The 20,844-nt window shown below is 38.2% G+C and overlaps 1 long non-coding RNA gene across 1 annotated transcript in view; it reads right to left on the minus strand.

The window, feature by feature from the left end:
• The window catches only part of LOC116622815, a 393,174-nt gene that overhangs the window by 229,479 nt on the left and 142,851 nt on the right, over positions 1-20,844 (minus strand). Inside the window, exon 3 of the long non-coding RNA XR_004297624.1 lies at positions 878-955. This is a non-coding gene — a long non-coding RNA (uncharacterized LOC116622815). The remainder of the gene's footprint in view (positions 1-877; positions 956-20,844) is intronic.

The raw sequence follows: 20,844 nt of genomic DNA on the forward strand, positions 1-20,844 counted from the left end.
TTCAGAAAGCAATGTGATTTAAATAATTTATTCCCATACTAAAAGCCTTGTTTCTGACAAGCGCACTCTGTCCTGCACTCTGGTGCTTTCTGAAATATTGTTTTTTTTTTTTTTTAAAGATTTTATGCATTTATTCATGAGAGACAGAGAGAGAGAGAGAGGCAGAGGGAGAAGCAGGCTCCCAAGGAGCAGGGAGCCCGATGTGGGACTCGATCCCAGGACCCCGGGATCATGACCTGAGCCGAAGGCAGACGCTCAACCATCTGAGCCACCCAGGCGCCCCTCTGAAATATTGTTATGTAAGGAACAAATTACTCCCAAATTTAAGCAGATGTCAACAGCTATTACCCTTGTGAAAGTTGCTTGTGAAAGTTGCTTGTGAAAGTGTGGAGAGTGATCTTTAATGTTTTCTCTTTCTGGTGAAGGAGAAATCAAGCAAAATAAATGTCAGTCTGAGGGTCCAGATACTTGCAGTTGAATTTAAATAATGAAATAAAATGTCAATATTTTCAGAGAACATTTGTGTTAAAAAAAAAAAAAAGCTTTCTTTGCTTCCCAAGATATATATGGCATTTTGGCTAAATGAGCTTTTGTTAATATATCCACTGAGCACATTCACAGAAACCTTCAAGCAAACCAAGGTTCAGAGTAGCCCCAGGTTTTTTTTAAATGACAAAATGGCTGGGGTTAAACAAAACATAGGCAGTGAAGCTTCATTTTCACCCAGAAGAGCCTGGTCCCCACTTGCCTTGTTATGAAATCTTGTTATGCTCCCTGGCTGAGGGAGCCTCTGGTACAATGACTCCACAGTTATTTTAAGTAGCCTTGTGGGAAGAATGGGGGATGGGATGGACACAAGATTGATAAATTCACTTACCCACCTCTGGAGGAGAGGAACTCTGGGCAGGGCCCTGCCTTATTTACCAGGCAAAAGGTGTAATCAATTAGATTTGGCCTAGGGAAAGGTGGGAGGGGGGAGAAAAAGGAAAAAGTGAACACTAAATTGAAAGCATTTCCATTTGTCCATAATTTTTGAAGCAAAACCAAAGAATAAGCAATAGAATATTTTTAAAAACCATTTTTAATGAACATATCACCACTCATTCATCTCCTGTTTCAATGCTCTAGCTAAACTGAGCTGAAATATCTGTGTAGTTCTTATTATCTGTGTGCAATTGGGGCTGTCAGAGGCATGATCAAGAGCACCCTGAGCCAAGCCAAGTTAAAAACAACAGATTTCATGTTGGGCAACATTTTCTTTTTACCTAGAAAACACATACATACACTATCTGCGGATCTCTTGATGAGGTGATTTCTCCTAGGAAACTTGCCTATGCCAGAACTTCCCTGTGTCTAGCCACTTGCAGAGGATTCCCCTCTTCCCTGCTGCTGCCCCCATACTAGGTCATGAGCCTTGAGCTTCTCTCTAAGCCCCTCCCAGAACATCGGATTAGAGAGGGAAGAAACAAATGAAAGAGTCACTTTCTCAAATGTCAGGACCCTGACACAGGAATCATGTAATTTAAAAGTAGCCTCATAAATTTTAGACCCAAGCCATAATGCCTAAAGAATACTATGATAATGTAAATGTCATAATACTTAAAATGTCTCGGATAACAGAGAAGACATTTGTCAAATGTATAACATCAAAAATAAATGAAGCATATATGGATTAGTGTGAGTATCCATGCTACAGGGTTTGAGAGAACCTAACCCCAAATAATTATTTGTTTTTTAATATACTGCAAATTATCCATAACTAATAGCTTTGTAGAATAAATTCTATGGCTATTATAACCACAATGATAAATATTGTATTTCATAAATTCTAAGGTGCAATATTTTACACATCTTTATATCTAACAAATCAGGATGCATCTTACAGTGAACAGTGTATCATGGTTTTATTGGCATTTTAAAAATTTAGTAGCACATAAAACAACAATGCAGCTTATATTCAATGATGTCTTTGATTTGGTGATATGTGTAATTACCTATGATAGGGAAAAACTTTAGCATGAAGCATTTCAACTAACAAATCATATTCTGAGTGACTTACTATGTACAAGGCACTGAGTTTAGGTGATGAGAAGGCAAAATTACATAGAATGCACCCCTGATTTCAGATTTAACAATATAGTAAGGGAAGGTCATAAATAAACAACTAAGTAAGTGCAAAATTTAGTGCTATGGGAACACAGAGAAAGGGGAAAGGCATCCTAATTAAGGGATCAGAGAAGGCCCATGGAGGAGGTGATTTTTGACATGAGTCTTGAAGGATGAGAAGGCTTCCATCATGTGCATTTGATGCAGGTGGATATAGATGTAGAAGATTGAAGAAGTAGGATCTAGCCTGGAGAAGAGGAGAAGCAAATCTGGACAATATGGAAATTGCTCAAGAAATATCAGAGAATTGTGATATCAACTGAATAAGGAAACCAACTGGCAAGCCCAGTTTGGGCAGGGGTGGGGGTGAGGGTGGGGTAAAATTCAGATTGTTTGAGGCATAGTAAGGTTGAGGTATTTATAGGACATTATAGTGGGTATTTGCCTTTTTTGAATGTCCATCCCACATTGAGGAATTTCCCTGCTGTGTAAGTCTTTTTAGAAAGAAGAGCCCACTTCCCAATACAGAAGCAAAAAAAGCTAAATATTTGCTTTCTGACTCTCCTGCTGCTAGGGTACAATTGTGAGACCAGGCTTGGCCAAAAAGACGTGACTGTCCTGGGGTTTGAATCTGAAGTCAGTGATTCAAAAATGCAAGGCCAGGGGAGAATTCTTTTGGAGGTGATGGTAGTGGCAGGATCCAGTATCCATTAGAAATTACAGTATTCAATATTCAGCATTCAGCAGTACTGTTGTCACCACACTGGTTCTGCTGAATGATTTCAGCCAGAGTCCCAGCTATGAAACCTCCCTACAATCTTGCCAGTTTTCCAACATGGTTTTCCAGCTTTCCCAGGAATGATGAGAGATAGACAATATATTTTTAATTGGTTGCTTTTCTACTTAAATCCATAAGACTTAGTTTCTGTGGTTTGCAAAGCAAGAAGCCTAGGTGCTACATACATCAGGAGATGTCTGACAAAGACTTGGAAAAGGAGCACAGAGCACAGGAGGGAAGCTGGCCTACGGAACTAAAGAGGGGAATCATTTGACTAGGACTAAAATTTAAAGGTAAGGGAGAAAATACAGATACAGACAGAGAAAAGAGGGAGGAAGGGAATAGTATGGTTTTGGGAGGAAGATGGAGCAAGAACACTTTGCATATGTGAGAGGGGAGGGAATAGTCAGAGAGCCATAGAAAGCACCTGTCCTGAGGGCCTACTATGTACTAAATATCTTGCATATGCTAACTTATTTAATATTTACAAATTTTGAGTTAGGTATTGGTATCCTAACTTTGCAGATAAGGAGAATGGGATGCATGGACATTAAATAACTTTCCGAAAGTCCCATAAATAATATGTGGTATAATCAGGATTCAAACTCAGATTTGTCAGATTCCAACATCATACTGCCTCCATGCCAGAACATTTAGGAAAGCACTTTGGTATGGAAACCAAAGATAAGGTGTTAGCGCAAGAGTTCTCAACTATGGCTGCACATTGGAGAGATAAGGAAACTGCTAATGCCTGGGTCCCATCCCTAGAATTTTCCATGTAATTGGCCTGAGGTGTGGCCTGGGGATCAGAAATTTTAAAAAGCTTCCCAAGTGATTCCAAAGTGCAGCCAAAGTTGAGAACCACTGTGGTAGGTGCTATTTCATCAGAGAAGTGAAATTGCTTGAAGAGTGAGTGGGAAATTCGGCTACAGAAGCAGCAAGCAATGATGGTGATATATTGCTAGAGAACAGTGCAGTGATCATGGGAGAAAAGTTTTGAAGGACATGAGTTTCAAGTGGATTGAAAAGTAAATTGCAAGTGGACACAGAGAAAGTGAGTGTAGACTATTCTTAAGTTATAACTATGGAGGTGAAGGAAGGTTGATAGATATGTGTAGCCCTTAGGAGACTTGTAGGAGAATATGCTTTGGGAAGATAAAGAGCAATCAGAACATCTGTAGGCTGAGAAAAAGGGGCCCTTGGGAAGTGAGAATTGCAGATAAAAGGGAGAGGGTTGAACTCCTGGACAAGATGGAGTCTGGTATTCAAGAAGAGAAAAAGGTTAAATTTTAGAAAGGAAAAGGACACTTTTTCCTTTAATAAAGAAGGAAAAAATATTTTTGTGTCAGAATGACTGAGATAGGCAGTGGGAAAGTAATAGGGGGAGCTCGAGGGAAGTAAAAGGGCAAGTCTGAAAATGAGTGTAAGGAATGGAATAAAGGAGTCAAAACAAAGGAAATGAAGTGTTCACCTAGAATGAGATAAAAGGAATTTCAAAAGTAATTAATCATTAGGATTACATGACTTTTGCAAACATACTTGAGAGTTGTGAAAAGTTAAGAGAATGGATAAGAGAGTTTCCCCAGAGTTGGAGATTGCCCAGGCTGATTGGATGGTCAAGAGAATAAAGAACTTTGGGGTGCTGAGATCACATACAGATGTACATTTGAAATCTAAGCAAGAATTTTTACTTTGACATAAAATTTAGTATATTAAAATTTACATGAGCCTTCATCCCTTAATTGGCACACAAAATATGCAAAATCCATACTATCATATTGATATCCAAAAGTATTCAATGACAGATAATGATGATTCAGAGGAAGAACAGTGGTTTCAAATCAAGAAATGATTAGAAGTGATTAGACTAGTGGCCAGAGGCCTAAATAATTAGCTTTGTAATTCATCTTTCCTGTTTTCAGACAGGCCACATATCAGGCACTGGACAAAACACACAAATTTAGATATAGATAAAAATCAGCCCAATAAATACAGAATGCTAATTCTATCAATTATGCCTTTTCTAATTCACAGGGAAAGGAAGTTTCTCAAACATTGCTCAAGCTGATACATCTGTTCCCTTCTCCTAATTCAGATCTCTTAAGGCTCAAACTTCCCAATTGTTTCTCAAACCTCATTCTAGCCACAAACCACTTCACAATAAATGTTATTTGTGACAACATTTTATTTTATTTATTTTTTTAAGTAAGCTCTATGCCCAACGTGGGGCTTGAACTCAAGACTCCAAGAACAAGAGTTGCATGGTCTACCCACTGAGCCAACCAGGCATCCCTATTTGTGACATTTTAAAGAAATGTTCCTCCAGACAACCATGGTGTTGAGCTTGGTACTTTATGTTCTTTGAAATGCTCTCTTTTGACTTCCGGGGAAGATGGTGGAGTAGGAGGACTCTAAGCTCATCTCTTCCAATGGATACAAGTAGGTAACACTCACATCAGTGTAAAAAACCCAGATAATGACCCAAAGACTGGAAGAACTAACTCTCCACAGCTAAAGAGAGAAGAGGCCACATCAAAGTGGGTAGGAAGGGCAGAGACATGGTTGGGAGCCAAAGAGACCTGCAGGGCTGTCTGCCAGAAGGAGGGACACTGCAGGTGCAGAGAGGTTTAGAGAAATAGGTTATCACACTGGGGAGCCCACATGGGAAAGATGAATCCCCATAACATTTGGCTTTAAAAACCAGAGGGGCCAAATTTTGCAAGTTCTTTCAATCAGCTGACTTAAAACCTGGAACTTTACAAATCAGTGGGCTCAGCTCTGGGAGTGCCAGGAGGGTGAGAGGAAACTAAGTCCCCACCCATAAAGAGACAGCACAATAGCACAGGAAGATACAGCATAGAAGCAGCAGTTTGAAAATCACCTGGGTTATTCTGGGGGACAGGGGTGGGGGATTTGTTTACTAATCTCAGATCGTGTGCTGAAGGGGCAGGAATAAGATCCATTTCCTCTTACATCAGCTCAATCTGGCCTCAAGTGTGCCCTTTCTATCAGGTTCTTCAGTGGGGCAGGGCCTCCTCTCTGCCCGCCTTGCCCTTGAGGTCCCTGGGTCCTGATTCAGTACTTTGGATACATCAGCTAAGCTTTGTTCCTGAGGAGGCCAATGACCCAAGATTTTTCTGAAGAAAATTATTGAATCTGTTGCTTGAGAAAGGGATGTTACTGAGAGTCATGTTTGTGTGGGCCCCTTATATTTGGCATTACAAGTTTCACAGCCCACAATCTAGTAATATTTTGCCCTCTCCACCCCAACCTTGACATTTCTAACACTTTCTCCTACCCCAGAATCTCTGGAAGCTGTATTTATGTTCTTAGTATCTGTGGAGAAGGGGTGAAGCCAGGTTTTGTGTAGCCCTGAAGCTTATATATTTAGGGGCCCTCTTTAAGAAAAAAGCTACAAAACTACAAATACAGAATTAGGCACATGACTAAGAAAGAACCTATGCAACTGAGGGGCCCTGAACCTTAAGTTCTTTCAGTATATCTGCCTTTGCAATAAGGACTATGGTACAACAGAAACAATGTAACAGAAAGAAAGAGTATTATATTTGGAGTTAGATTTCAAGCCCCTGATCTATTACTTGCCAGCCTAGAACACCTCCATGGTCAGAGAAGCTAGGGGAAATGGAAGACCTGAGAAACCTAGGAGCATAGGGACTCAGGTATCTCCACAAGAACACCATCTGTAGTTTTGTTTGAGAATCTACTATGACAATTCATGTGAAGGGACTTAAAAAACTGAAGAGTGCTAATAAAATATGAATTGTGATTTTATCACACTCTAAGAAGTCCACTTCCAGAGAAGTCTCTCCTTATAGCTCCCTGGCCACTAGACAAGACCTCAGAGAAGATGATTGTGGAAGTCGTGGGCATTGTCCTATCCCCATGGGTGGGCCATGTTGAGAGTCAAAGTCACTATTCCTACTCTTTTTTTTCTTGATTTGCATCCAGAATGATCTCTATACTAACCAAATTTTTATTAAAAGGAAGTGGAATAGTAAGATATAATTTTTCACCTATAAAATTAGCATATAGGTGGGAGTATTACAGCTTTCTTGGAAAGCAATTTGAGAAACTGTTAAGAACTTAAAAGATGAACATGGATACCTATTTTAAGGAAATAATTAGGCCAATGAATATTTTGACAGGGTTATTTATCATTATGAATAATTGGAAACCTAACTGTACAATGTCCAATATTGGGTGAATGAATAAATAATAGTATACTAAATTAATTACAGTGTATTCAGATAATGGACTAATGTGCATTCATTAAAATAATGCTTCAAAATATTCCTTTAAATGAATATGTTTATAATATAATGTTATAAAAATTGTGCACAGAGTAAAATCTCAAGGTTGAAAGAAAATATGGTAAAAGGTTAACACTGGTTATCTGTAGGTATTGGTTTTAAAGTGTTTGTTACTTCCTTCCTTATTCTCTTATGTATTTTTCCAAACTTTCCACAATATATAGATATCATGATTATAGTCAGGAAAAAATTAATTTAAAAACATGAAAAACTTGATCTGAAAATGGAGATACCTATTGCTCATAAGAAGTTTCGTTTCAGATGGACTTCATTACCTCTATCAGTTAACAAGACTAAGACTTTGCTGGCAAGTGCCTGGGATCAGGTTTACTAGAATTTTAAAAAGGCCTCTGTCTGAGGGCAGTAGACAGGAACAGCTTAGTTCCCTAATATGGTAAAAGAACGGGCAAATGGAACCTGATTCTACCAGCCTGTCTGCCTTTGAAATTGTATGCTATTTGTGTAACTGCTCATGCTTGGTTGACAGATCAAGGGGCACCCTGCAGGTCCTCACATGGCAAGAATTTAGATGGTAATTTCAGGCCACAACAGATGGGAACTGGAAGCACAGAAGGTCACTCAAAATATTAGTTGTTTTCTCTCTGTAGAGCTATGAAGAGAGGGAAGAAGTTACAGACCTGCTGTAAGATAGTGCATTTGGTTCACTCCAGAATGCTCCTATCAATAGGCTCAAAGGGCATAACACCTACAAGGGCAGACATTCAATTAAGGCACTCACAAAAGACCATTGGGACCAAGGGCAGAGAATGATAGCCTGGCTAAAAGTTAAAGAAAAAACATTGAGTCGGGGTTTTCTATATAGATATATCATCAGAAGGCCCTATGAACACAAAATGTATATTGGAAAAAGCATGCTATACTGTTGTTCAACTTAACAATTCAGGGCCTTAAATGATTCAGGATGAAATTTAAGTGAAAACCATTTAAAATATCGGTAGCATAATACTCAAAGTGCTTAAATTTGACACTGGAAATTTCCTTAGGGATGAATTTTTCTTTTTAGGACTAAGATTGTGCCAGATTTTATAGGCAACAAGAAAGAGTATTTCAGTAGTGGAGTTAAAGTATGAAAAATGTTTTCCAGATCTTAATAAGATTATGGAGTCTATGAATAGGATACTTTTAAATGAGTAAAAAAGATGAAGCCATGAGATGTGAATTAAATTTAGAATACATGAAACCAATTGGGCTTTGAGGATCATGGCTCATATTTTTTCCCCCAGCCTTTAGCTTAATTTAATGAAGACCTTTGAAATTTTCATACCTCTATCATTCAAAAGGACTCTCAAAACATGCTTCATTATAGAAGAGTGACACCATAATAGTCATATAATAAGATAAGGGAGAATAACAACTGACAAATAGAACTGAGAGAAAATAGAAGTCAAAATAAATCATTTAAGAGTTTGTAGATGCTTCTTTTTAATTTAGGATAAATTTGAAAAAGTTATTAAAGAGAGATAGGCAAGGCTTTTATAAATAAGAATGTTTACTTCTTGTATTTTTTAAACTTAATGTCTGATGTCTTGACATCTGCTATTTGATCTTCTAAATGGATGTTTCTTTTCTTTTTTTAACATTTTTAAAGATTTTTTTTATTTATTTATTTATCACATAGAGAGGGAGCACAAGCAGGGAAAGTGGCAGGTAGAGAAAGAAGCAGGCAGAGTTGAGAAGCAGGCTCCCGAGATCATGACCCGAGCCGAAGGCAGACACTTAGCCAACTGAGTCACCTAGGCCCCCCTAAGTGAATGTCTCTTATGCCTTAGTGTGACTCCTATAGAAAATCTTGACTGTGGATATTCTTTTAGGACTATACTCCACAAATTTGAAAGTTGGAATTTACAAACTATATAGATTGCTCCCTTGAAGAAAGTAATTGTAAAACATTTTTAGACTTGGCCTGGGCTTTTTTGATCACTCAAGCAGTTCAAGTGACATTTGTTTTGAGTGTGACACCAATACAGAGGCTGGACTGTGTACCTATGCTATGAAGTTGAGTAGGGAGATGAAGAATTTCTAAATATATTCCTTCTTTTTAAGTATCTCCTTAATGTAATAAACATTTGTTTGGGTGTCTACTATGTACGAAACACTGGAAGACTATGATGAATAAGACAGTCTACCCAAGCTGTTCATTGGTCATGTTGGCCTGCCTCACCCCCAACCCAGATATATAAGCAAAATGATAGTCTCCTTTGGTAATCATTGCCTTACTTCTTAATCCTCAACTTATTATGCCTCATGACACAAACCCATGGCCGCAGATGATTAGGCCACAGATGGACACATGGCCCAGGCTGAGCCAACCAGTCAAATTCTATTCTGAGCATGGGAATTAAGACTCTTGAGTACTGAATTGAATTAGGAATGGGGGGCACTTGAACAGAAAGGACATGTAAAATTAGAACTAGAGTCAGCATCTTGAAAATTAAGCCTCTAGAATCAAGCCCAAAATTAATGACCTGACATTGCTTCCCACCAAGACATCTTGACTTCTCTAATCATGCTACTCCCACAAATGACTATGCCTATTTATATCTATGCATCTTTTTTAAAGATTTTATTTATTTATTTGACAGTGAGAGAGAGAGAGAGCACACAAGCAAGGGGAGTGGCAGGCAGAGGGAGAGGGAGAAGCAGGTTCCCCACTGAGCAGGCAGCCCGACTTGGGCCTTGATCCCAGGACCCTGGGATCACGACCTGAGCTGAAGGCAGCTGCTTAACTGACTGAGCCACCCAGGCACCCCTATATCTATGCATTTTTACTCATTTTTTTCTGTCACCTTTTCCTTTCTAAGTAAATCAAAAATTTTCCATCTTTCAAGAACCACCTCAAGCCCTACTTCTTGACCATTCTAGACAACTTATTTCTCAGAAACTCCAGTAGTAGTGGTAATGATAATTATAATAACAATGGCAATAATAGCCAGCCTTTATTGAGCATATACTATGTTGAAGCACTGTTTTAAACTCTATACGTATATTACTTAATTTATAATAACCTTGTGTAGCTAGTACAATTATTATCACCATTTTATAGATGAGGAAACTGAGTCAAATAAAGTGAAGTAATTTGCTCACTAAGAGATGATGTAGTACCTAAAGACCACACATGTTAGATTTCATATACTGTCTCATCTTTACATATGCTATCTCTTTTAATCCTTACAGCAACCCTAGTTAAATAGGTTTTATTATCCCAATGTTGAAGATGAGAAAACTGAAGCTCAGAGAAGTAAAGGACATTATTCAAGGTTACACAGAGAGTATGTAGCACTTCAAAAGTAAAACCTAGATTGTATATCTACACTCCCTTGATTCCTAAGCACTAGATTACTTGTAAGATTCTGAGGATCAGGGCTACATGTTATCCTTTTGGACACAGTGCCCACAAAATAATTCAATAAACAGAAACTAAGATGCTCTAAAAACATTTGTTCTAATAAGGGACCTAAAAAGAAATACTGAAATAAATTAGCCAAAATAATAACTGATTTTTTTTTGCCTATAATGAAAATGAAAATTATACCTTCCTCTGAAACCATAAAGCTCCTAAAAGTTAATTAGCTTTGTGTTAATATTTTGATGCATCTCTGCACTTCTTAATCTAACTGCAAATTATTATTACATCAGCCATTCTGTCTGTGGCAAAATGAGGAAGGATAGCACAGCCCCCAAGGTGGCTTATCCTTGAAAGATTTTCAGCTTGATATGTTGCTTCTTGTTTTTTGGCTTATTTCAGCTAGGATATAAAGAGAGGAATGATTATTGTGTGGGTGTTTTTGCCTCATTTCCTTGCAGTAGAACCATATTTCATCTATCTATCAAGGGTTGAGAAACCTCAGCTTAGAAAAGGAGGTAAACACAACCCATTTTCAATAGAAAGGAAACAGATCAAGTTATACCTGACATTCAAAGAGCCCAAGGGAGTCTACTCTCCACCAATTAGAACAAAATTGAGTCTAGTTCTTTCTGCAGCTATTCTAAAGAAAGGTTTTGGGTGAAGTTTTCTGAACCTTCTGTTGTGTTGATGAATGATGGGAGGCCATTGTTGATATCAAGGGATTAGTGGAAATGGAAATGAAGTATTGACTCTCAAGTTTGAATAGAACTTGGCAGTCATTTAGGTTTAAATATCTTCTACAACTGGTCATTGCCTATACTTAAAATCATTCCAGAGAATGCTTAGATTCCAGAGTTGGTTCATTCCATCTCTGGGTGGCTCTTGGCTTATTGGAGTGAAATATTTCTTCCTCTCTAGTCTCTCCATAGTAATAAATTATTACTCTAAGTTTGCCATAACTACATGTATCATATTTATTACTGTTTTATACTTACATAAAATAGTATCATAGTTGTATCTACTAGGAAGATATTTGACAATTATTTCCCACACATATAAAATTATGATAATATGTAGTTTATGGAACCATGATGATAAGAGTTCATAAACATTATTATTATTGAGCACTTAGGGGATTTTTGAGGCATAATACTAAGCACATTACAGATACTCATGAAATCCTCACAATCATATTATGAGGTAAATGTCATAATCTCTGTAATGCAGATGAGAAAACTGAGACTCAGAGAAATTCAGTCTTTCTCAGTCATACAGCTAAATGGTAGAGCCACATTTCTTTAGGTCCTAAGTTGGTGCTAAAAAAAAAAAAAAAAAAAAAAAAACGAGTCTGTACCACCTCCCAAATCAAGATACTAGCTCTATACAAACTCTACGTAAACTCTCCTGTTTACTGGAGTTATGTCTACTCATAAGGCTTTACATAGTATTGGATAGATTAACTGTGTGTGTATTAAATGTTTGTGAATGTAAGTCTAATAGTAGCCAAGTACTTAGAAAAAATAAAAACCTCACATCACAAAAGTAGATATTTTGCCAATGCTGCTAGAAATCACTAGGGAGGTGTCCTCAGTTAACACCATATTGGTGGACAAGAAAATGTCTATACTGTATGTCAACTACACTTCAATTTAAAAAAAAGAAAAAAGAAAATGTCACAACTTTTATGGCTGTAGTGACTATCCTTGTTTCAGCTCAAGTACACCCCAAATCACTCTTTTCCACTTTCTCTGTGCCAAGGGGCAGAGAAACAATGATTTGACGTGAAGTCAGCCCAATATATCCACCCAGAGTGGCATGTACCCTCAGCGTTACAAAGAATAATATCTGAATGTAAAAGAAAATAAGAAAAAACTCATGTTCCATCTGATAGCACACAAATATACTTTATTATTTTTTTTGCTAGATTTTTGAAACCCTATTAAATAAGTAGTGGTTCATTTTGATGTTGCTTCAGGTATTCTTCCAGCCACTATTAGCATAATCTTGTCTCTACAGGAATCATATGTTTTAGTTTCCAATTCCACAAACCTGTAACCAGTGTCTTAAGTCAATTTTTTAAAATGTGACTGCTTATTGTGTTACTGTTTGGACCTCATTTGTAAAAGCTTATTTAATTGTCTGCTGTGATTGTTTGCTTGTAAATACATATAGCCTACTGAAAACCTTGCAAATTAAGGCAATTTCTTGGCAACAAAATTACTCTCCAAGGATCTTGAAGATACAGAAAGTTTGTCTTTTTTTGTCTAGAGATTATACAAAAATTCCACCAACAGTCTCTTCAGAGCTAAGGATTGAGCACAGTATCCAAAAGTATGTTCCATCACCATTGTCTAGTGTCTAAGTTGCATCTCATATTCATGAGAAATCCTGGAATAGAAAGTTGCTTCTGAACCACTTCACATCCATGATGATGGCTATAATAAAAACAATAGAAAATAACAAGTATGGGAGAGGATGTGGAGAAATTGGAACGCTTGTATATTTCTGGTGGAAATATAAAATGGTGCAGATACTATGAAAAACTGTTGGGTAGTTCTTCAAAAAGCTAAACATAGAATTATCATATGACCCAGCAATTCCACTTCTGTGTATAAACCCAAAGGATTTAAAAGCAGGGACTAAAAAAGATACTTATACGCTAATATCCACTGCAACATTATCAACAATAGAAACAACCAAATGTCCACCAACAGATAAATGGCTAAACAAAATGTAGTGTATCCATACAATGTAATATTATTCAGCCTTGGAAAGGAATGGAGTACTAATACATGTTACAACATAGATGAACCTCAAAAACATTATGTTAAGTGAAACAAGCTGAAACAAAAGGAGAAATACTGCATGATTCCACTATATGAGGTATCTAGACTAGGCAAATTCAGAGGCAGAAATTAGATTAAGGTTAACAGGAGATGGAAGAAAATAGGGAGTTATTGCTTAATAATTTCAAAGTTTCTCTTTGGAGTGATGAAAAACTCTTGGAAATAGATCATGGTAAAGGTTGCACAACTGTAAATATAATTTATACAACTCAATTGTACATTTAAAAATGGTTAAAATTTCAATTTTTATATTATACATAAATTTTTACCACAGTTTAAAAATATTAATAATGTAATATATGAAAAACCATTGAATGGGTAAATTCTATGGTATGTGAATTATATCTCAATAAAACTGTTAAAAAGAAAAAAATGCTACTTAATTAGCAATGGTAACTGTGATGATGATGACAAAGATGATAATTCTAATAAAAGCAACAACTACCATTTGGCAAGCACCATGCAAGAGCTTTACCGGACTTTACCCTGCAAGAGTTCCTTATGTTAAACATAACAGTATGGTCTCTCTTTTCACATGAGGTGCAGGGAGTTCAGGTAGCTCATACTACTTGCTGAGGGTCAAGAGCTAATAGTGGTGAAGCTGGGATTTAAATTTAAGACTGTCTGAATCCAAAATTCCTTCTCAAACTACCTCACCAGACCCACATCCCTTGAAATTTGCAGTATTTGCTAAAATATGTTTCTATAACTCATTTGGGGGAGGGAAAAAAGGACTCCCACTCTTTCACTCTAATAAAGGGATGCTTTCATGCAGGCATTTCAAGCTCCAGAATGATGCTGGTCTTGAGACACATACATCTCTGTAAGATAAAATCTTGAATGGGGATGACTACAGGCATGGCTGCCTAACAGGGACTAATTAGGGAGGAAAATGTTGTTGAAGTTAAGAACTTGGGTTCTACTGACAGACTTGGATTTCAGTCATGACTCTGCCACCTTCTAGCTGTGTAGTTTAGTGCAAGTCACTAAACCTCTCTAATACTCAGTTATCTCATCTATAAGATGAAACTGACACCTCTACTTCTTAAGTCTGATGTGAGGATTAAGGACAATAATGCCTATAAAGCTTTGGAACATCGTCTGGCAGAGAATCCACACTCAACACATGGAACCTCTTACTGTTACAATAGATGATGGGATGGGAACTTTAGTAAACTGAAGTAAGGAGGCAGAAACCATATTAGTGAGGTAAGACACAGAAATCAGAAGATGAGATAAAGTCAATATTAAAAGAAAAAAAAAAAAACCCAAGTGTTCTTCTTGTGTTTTGCTCTAAAGAACAGAAAGAAATTAAAGTCCTTCTCCAGAGATACACAGGACTAGAAAAATCTGAAGTTACTTCTGAGGACTGAAACAAAAACATGGTGGGAGGGCAGGCAGTTAGAGAAATTGAGGGGACTTGGGGCAGGAGAAAAGGGGCAGAGGAGACAGATATTAGGGTAACTTTGTGTGGATTCTTAGGACTTTATGGTAACAGTACAAAATTGTTTTATCCCAGCCTCTACACTCATTGTATATGGAAGATAATTTTGTAACTTTATCTCTCCCTGCCCCAATTTTTATTTTTTAACAATGAACTGTATGTGCATGCCATCCCAGGCATTATAGACAGAACTAAGAGATATTACAAATATTATCATCAATAGTAGGGAGCACCCAGACTCCAAAGATAACTTAGTCAGGAGTGAAGAAGTAGGGCCTCCTAAAGTCCTGCTCATGTCTCCTAGTAATCTAGGGATGAACTGAAGGGGTTTAGTAAGGACACTGGCAAACTCCATCCTGCCTTACTTTTTAAAATTACAAATATAATATTTACATATGGGAATACAAATTCAAACCATAGAGAGGGAAATAAAAGGAAATCTTCATCATGTTTCTTCTTCCCACCTTTGTGCCACTCCCAATCATAATCTCCAACTGTAATGGGCAGTTTTTATATTAATCTTTCTGTTGGTTACTTCCCTTACTATAAATCAGTGGTTCTCAAATTGCTGTGTACACAAAAACTACCTGAAAAGCTTACTGCTTGCTTAAAAAAAAAAAAAAGAAAAAAAAAAAGAGGGGGGTGCGGAGCAAGATGGCAGAGGAGTAGGAGACCTGGATTTCGTCTCCTCTCAGGAATTCAGCTGGATAGGGATCAAACCATTCTGAACACCTACAAACTCAACAGGAGATCGAAGAAAAGAATAGCAACAACTCTCTGAACAGAAAAGCAACCACTTTCTGGAAGGTAGGACGCGCGGAGAAGTGAATCCGAGGCGATATTCGGGAGGATAGACAGCGGGGAAGGGGCCTCCGTCGGCCACTTCTGGCAAGTGATAGAGCGGCGGAGCACAAAATCGGAACTTTTAGAAGTCGGCTCCGCTGAGGGACGTCACTCCGGTGGCTAAGCGGGGGGTGGAACCCCCATGGGACAGTGTGGTCTCAGGACCCTCGGGGTCACAGAAAGACCGGGGGTGCCTGAGTGTGGCAGAGCTCCCAGGTATCGGAGCAGGGAAGCCAGCTGCAGAGACGGAGCCCAGGCGCGGGCTCTCAGCTCGGGGTTGTCATAAACCGTGATCCGCGGCACAGTCGGGCCACTGCTCCTCCAGCAGGGACCCAACAAGCGGCAGATCCGGGGAGACTCACCTTCCTCCCCCGGGGAGGAGTGGCGCGGGAGCGCACCGCAGGGATCTGCTGGGTTTGGAGACTCCACTCGGGGTCGGGTGCCAGAGATAGAAATGCGCGGTCACAGGCCGGGTGAGCACGGAGTGCGGCCGGAGACCGGGGAGACGGGAGTGACTGACTCCTTTTCTCTGGGGGCGCACTGAGGAGCGGGGCCCCGAGTTCTCAGCTCCTCCGGGGCGGAGATTGGGAGGCCGCCATTTTCACTCTCCGCCTCCAAAGCTGTATGTAAAGCTTGCAGGGAACAAAAGCTCCCGAGAGCAAACCCGAGCCGATTACTTAGCCCGGACCGGGCAAGGGCGGGGCAATTCGGCCTCCGGCAAAGACATTTGGGAACCACGGCAACAGGCCCCTCCCCCAGAAGATCAGCGAGAACAGCCAGCCAAGACCAAGTTTACCGATCAATGAGAACGGCAGAACTCCAGCGCTAGGGGAATACTGCACATAGAATTCATGGCTTTTTTACCATGATTCTTTAGTCTTTCAAAGTTAATTATTTTTTTTAACTGTCTTTTTTTCTTTTTTTTTTTGAATTTTTCATTTTCCCTTTTTCAACCAACATCTTATCAATCCCTTTTTTAAAAAACATTTTTATTTTTCATTTTTAGAGTCATATTCTATCCCTTCATAGTAGTTACCCGTATTTTTGGCATATATATATAAGTTGTTCTCTCTTTAAAATTTTGAGATAGTTTCTTCTAACAGATCAAAATATACTCTAAATCTCTAGTGTATGGTTTTTTTCTATTCCCCTGCCTGATCACATTCTCTCCCTTTTTTTTTTCTTTTGTTTTTTTAAATCCTCTTCTTTCTTTTTTCAAACAACTTATCAATTCCTTTTATAAATTTTTTTTATAATTTCTATCTTTACACTCATATTCCATCCCTTCATCATATCAACCCTTATTTTTGTACATATATAAGTTTTTCTTTCTTTAAAATTTTGGGAGGCACTTTCTTTTAACAGACCAAAATACACCCAAAATCTAGTGTGTGGCACTGATCTATAAACCAGCCTGATCATATTTGATCACATTCTGTTTTTGTTTTGTTTTGTTTTGTTCTGCTTTTGTTTGTTTTTATCTTTATCTTTATCTTTTTCTTTTTTTTTTTCTTTTTCTTTTTTCTCTCTTTCCCTTTCTTTTCCCACTGCTTCAGGTCTTTTCTGATTTGTTTAGAGTATATTTTCTGGGGACGCTGTTACCCTGCTAGCATTTTGTTCTCTCATTAATCTATTCTCCTCTGCACAAAATGACAAGACGGAAAAAATCACCTCAACAAAAAGAACAAGAGGCAGTACCGACTGCCAGGGACCTACTCAATACGGACATTAGTACGATGTCAGAAGTAGAGTTCAGAATCATCACTTTAAAGATACTAGCTGGGCTTCAAAAAAGCATGGAAGTTATTAGAGAAACCCTTTCTGGGGAAGTAAAACAACTAAAATCTAATCAAGTAGAAATCAAAAAGGCTATTAATGAGGTGCAATCAAATATGGGGGTGCTAACTGCTAGGATAAATGAGGCAGAAGAGAGAATTAGCGATTTGGAGACCAAATGATGGAAAATAAAGAAGCTGAGAAAAAGAGAGATAAACAACTACTGGATCATGAGGGCAGAGTTCGAGAGATAAACGATACCATAAGATGAAACAACATTAGAATAATTGGGATCCCAGAAGAAGAAAGAGAGAGAGGGGCAGAAGGTATAATGGAGCAAATTATAGCAGAGAACTTCCCTAATTTGGGGAAGGAAACAGGCATCAAAACCCAGGAGGCACAGAGAACCCCTCTCAAAATCAATAAAAATAGGTCAACACCCCGACAACTAATAGTAAAACTTACGAGTCTCAGAGACAAAGAGCAAATCCTGAAAGCAGCTCGGGAGAAGAGATATGTAACCTACAATGGTAGAAACATTAGATTGGCAACAGACCTATCCACAGAGACCTGGCAGGCCAGAAAGGACTGGCAGGACATATTCAGAGCACTAAATGAGAAAAATATGCAGCCAAGAATACTATATCCAGCTAGGCTGACATTGAAAATTGAAGGAGAGATAAAAAGCTTCCAGGACAAACAAAAACTAAAGGAATTTGCAAACACGAAACCAGTCCTACAAGAAATATTGAAAGGGGTCCTCTAAGCAAAGAGAGAGCCTAAAAGCAACATAGACCAGAAAAGAACACAGACAATATACAGTAACAGTCACCTTACAGGCAATACAATGGCACTAAATTCCTATCTTTCAATAGTTACCCTGAATGTAAATGGGCTAAATGCCCCAATCAAAAGACACAGGCTATCAGATTGGATTAAAAAACAAGACCCATCGATATACTGTCTGCAACAGACTCATTTTAGAACCAAAGACACCCCCAGATTTAAAGTGAGGGGGTGGAAAACCATTTACCATGCTAATGGACACCAAAAGAAAGCTGGGGTGGCAATCCTTATATCACACAAATTAGATTTTAAACCAAAGACTGTAATAAGAGATGAGGAAGGACACTATATCCTACTTAAAGGGTCTATCCAACAAGAAGATATAACAATTGTAAATATCTATGCCCCTAACATGGGAGCAGCAAATTATATAAGGCAATTAATAACAAAAGCAAAGAAACACATCGACAACAATACAATAATAGTGGGGGACTTTAACACCCCCCTCACTGAAATGGACAGATCGTCTAAGCAAAAGATCAACAAGGAAATAAAGACTTTAAATGACACACTGGACCAAATGGACTTCACAGACATATTCAGAACATTCCATCCCAAAGCAACGGAATACACATTCTTCTCTAGTGCCCATGGAACATTCTCCAGAACAGATCACATCCTAGGTCACAAATCAGGTCTCAACCAGTACCAAAAGACTGGGATCATTCCCTGCATATTTTCAGACCACAATGCTTTGAAACTAGAACTCAATCACAAGAGGAAAGTCGGAAAGAACTCAAATACATGGAAGCTAAAGAGCATCCTACTGAAGAATGAATGGGTCAACCAGGAAATTAAAGAAGAATTAAAAAAATTCATGGAAACGAAGGAAAATGAAAACACAACTATTCAAAATCTTTGGGATGCAGCAAAGGCAGTCCTAAGAGGAAAGTCTATAGCAATACAAGCCTTTCTCAAGAAACAAGAAAGGTCTCAAATACACAACCTAACCCTACACCTAAAGGAGCTGGAGAAAGAACAGCAAATAAAGCCTAAACCCAGCAGGAGAAGAGAAATAATAAAGATCAGAGCAGAAATCAATGAAATAGAAACTAAAAGAACAGTAGAACGGATCAACGAAACAAGGAGCTGGTTCTTTGAAAGAATTAACAAGATTGATAAACCCCTGGCCAGACTTATCAAAAAGAAAAGAGAAATGACCCAAAGCAACAAAATCATGAATGAAAGAGGTGAGATGACAACCAACACCAAAGAAATACAAACAATTATAAGAACATATTATGAGCAACTCTATGCCAGCAAACTAGATAATCTGGAGGAAATGGATGCATTCCTAGAGATGTACAAACTACCAAAACTGAACCAGGAAGAAATAGAAAACCTGAACAGACCTATAACCACTAAGGAAATTGAAGCAGTCATCAAAAATCTCCCAAAACACAAAAGCCCAGGGCCAGATGGCTTCCCAGGGGAATTCTACCAAACATTTAAAGAAGAATTAATACCTATTCTTCTGAAACTGTTCCAAAAAATAGAAATGGAAGGAAAACTTCCAAACTCATTTTATGAGGCCAGCATTACCTTGATCCCCAAACCAGACAAAGACCCCATCCAAAAGGAGAATTACAGACCAATATCCCTGATGAACATGGATGCAAAAATTCTCACCAAAATACTAGCCAATGGGATCCAACAGTACATTAAAAGGATTATTCACCATGATCAAGTGGGATTTATCCCTGGGCTGCAAGGTTGGTTCAACATCCGCAAATCAATCAACGTGATACAATACATTAACAAAAGAAAGAACAAGAATCATATGATCCTCTCAATAGATGCAGAAAAAGCATTTGACAAAGTACAGCATCCTTTCTTGATCAAAAGTCTTCAGAGTATAGGCATAGAGGGTACATACCTCAATATCATAAAAGCCATCTATGAAAAACCTACAGCGAATATCATTCTCAATGGGGAAAAACTGAGAGCTTTCCCCCTAAGGTCAGGAACGCGGCAGGGATGTCCACTAATCGGCAAAGAAGAAGTCAAACTCTCACTCTTTGCAGATGATATGATACTTTATGTGGAAAATCCCAAAGACTCCGCCCCAAAACTGCTAGAACTCATACAGGAATTCAGTAGAGTGGCAGGATATAAAATCAATGCACAGAAGTCAGTGGCATTTCTATACACCAACAACAAGTCAGAAGAAAGAGAAATTAAGGAGTCGATCCCATTTACAATTGCACCCAAAACCATAAGATACCTAGGAATAAATCTAACCAAAGAGGCAAAGGATCTGTACTCAGAAAACTATAAAACACTCATGAAAGAAATTGAGGAAGACACAAAGAAACGGAAAAACGTTCCATGCTCATGGATTGGAAGAACAAATATTGTGAAGATGTCAATGCGACCTAGAGCAATCTACACATTCAATGCAATCCCCATCAAAATACCATCCACTTTTTTCAAAGAAATGGAACAAATAATCCTAAAATTTGTATGGAACCAGAAAAGACCCCACATAGCCAGAGGAATGTTGAAAA

The sequence above is a fragment of the Phoca vitulina genome, unplaced genomic scaffold, assembly GCF_004348235.1.
Source record: "Phoca vitulina isolate PV1807 unplaced genomic scaffold, GSC_HSeal_1.0 scaffold55, whole genome shotgun sequence".
In the NCBI taxonomy this organism is placed as follows: domain Eukaryota; kingdom Metazoa; phylum Chordata; class Mammalia; order Carnivora; family Phocidae; genus Phoca; species Phoca vitulina.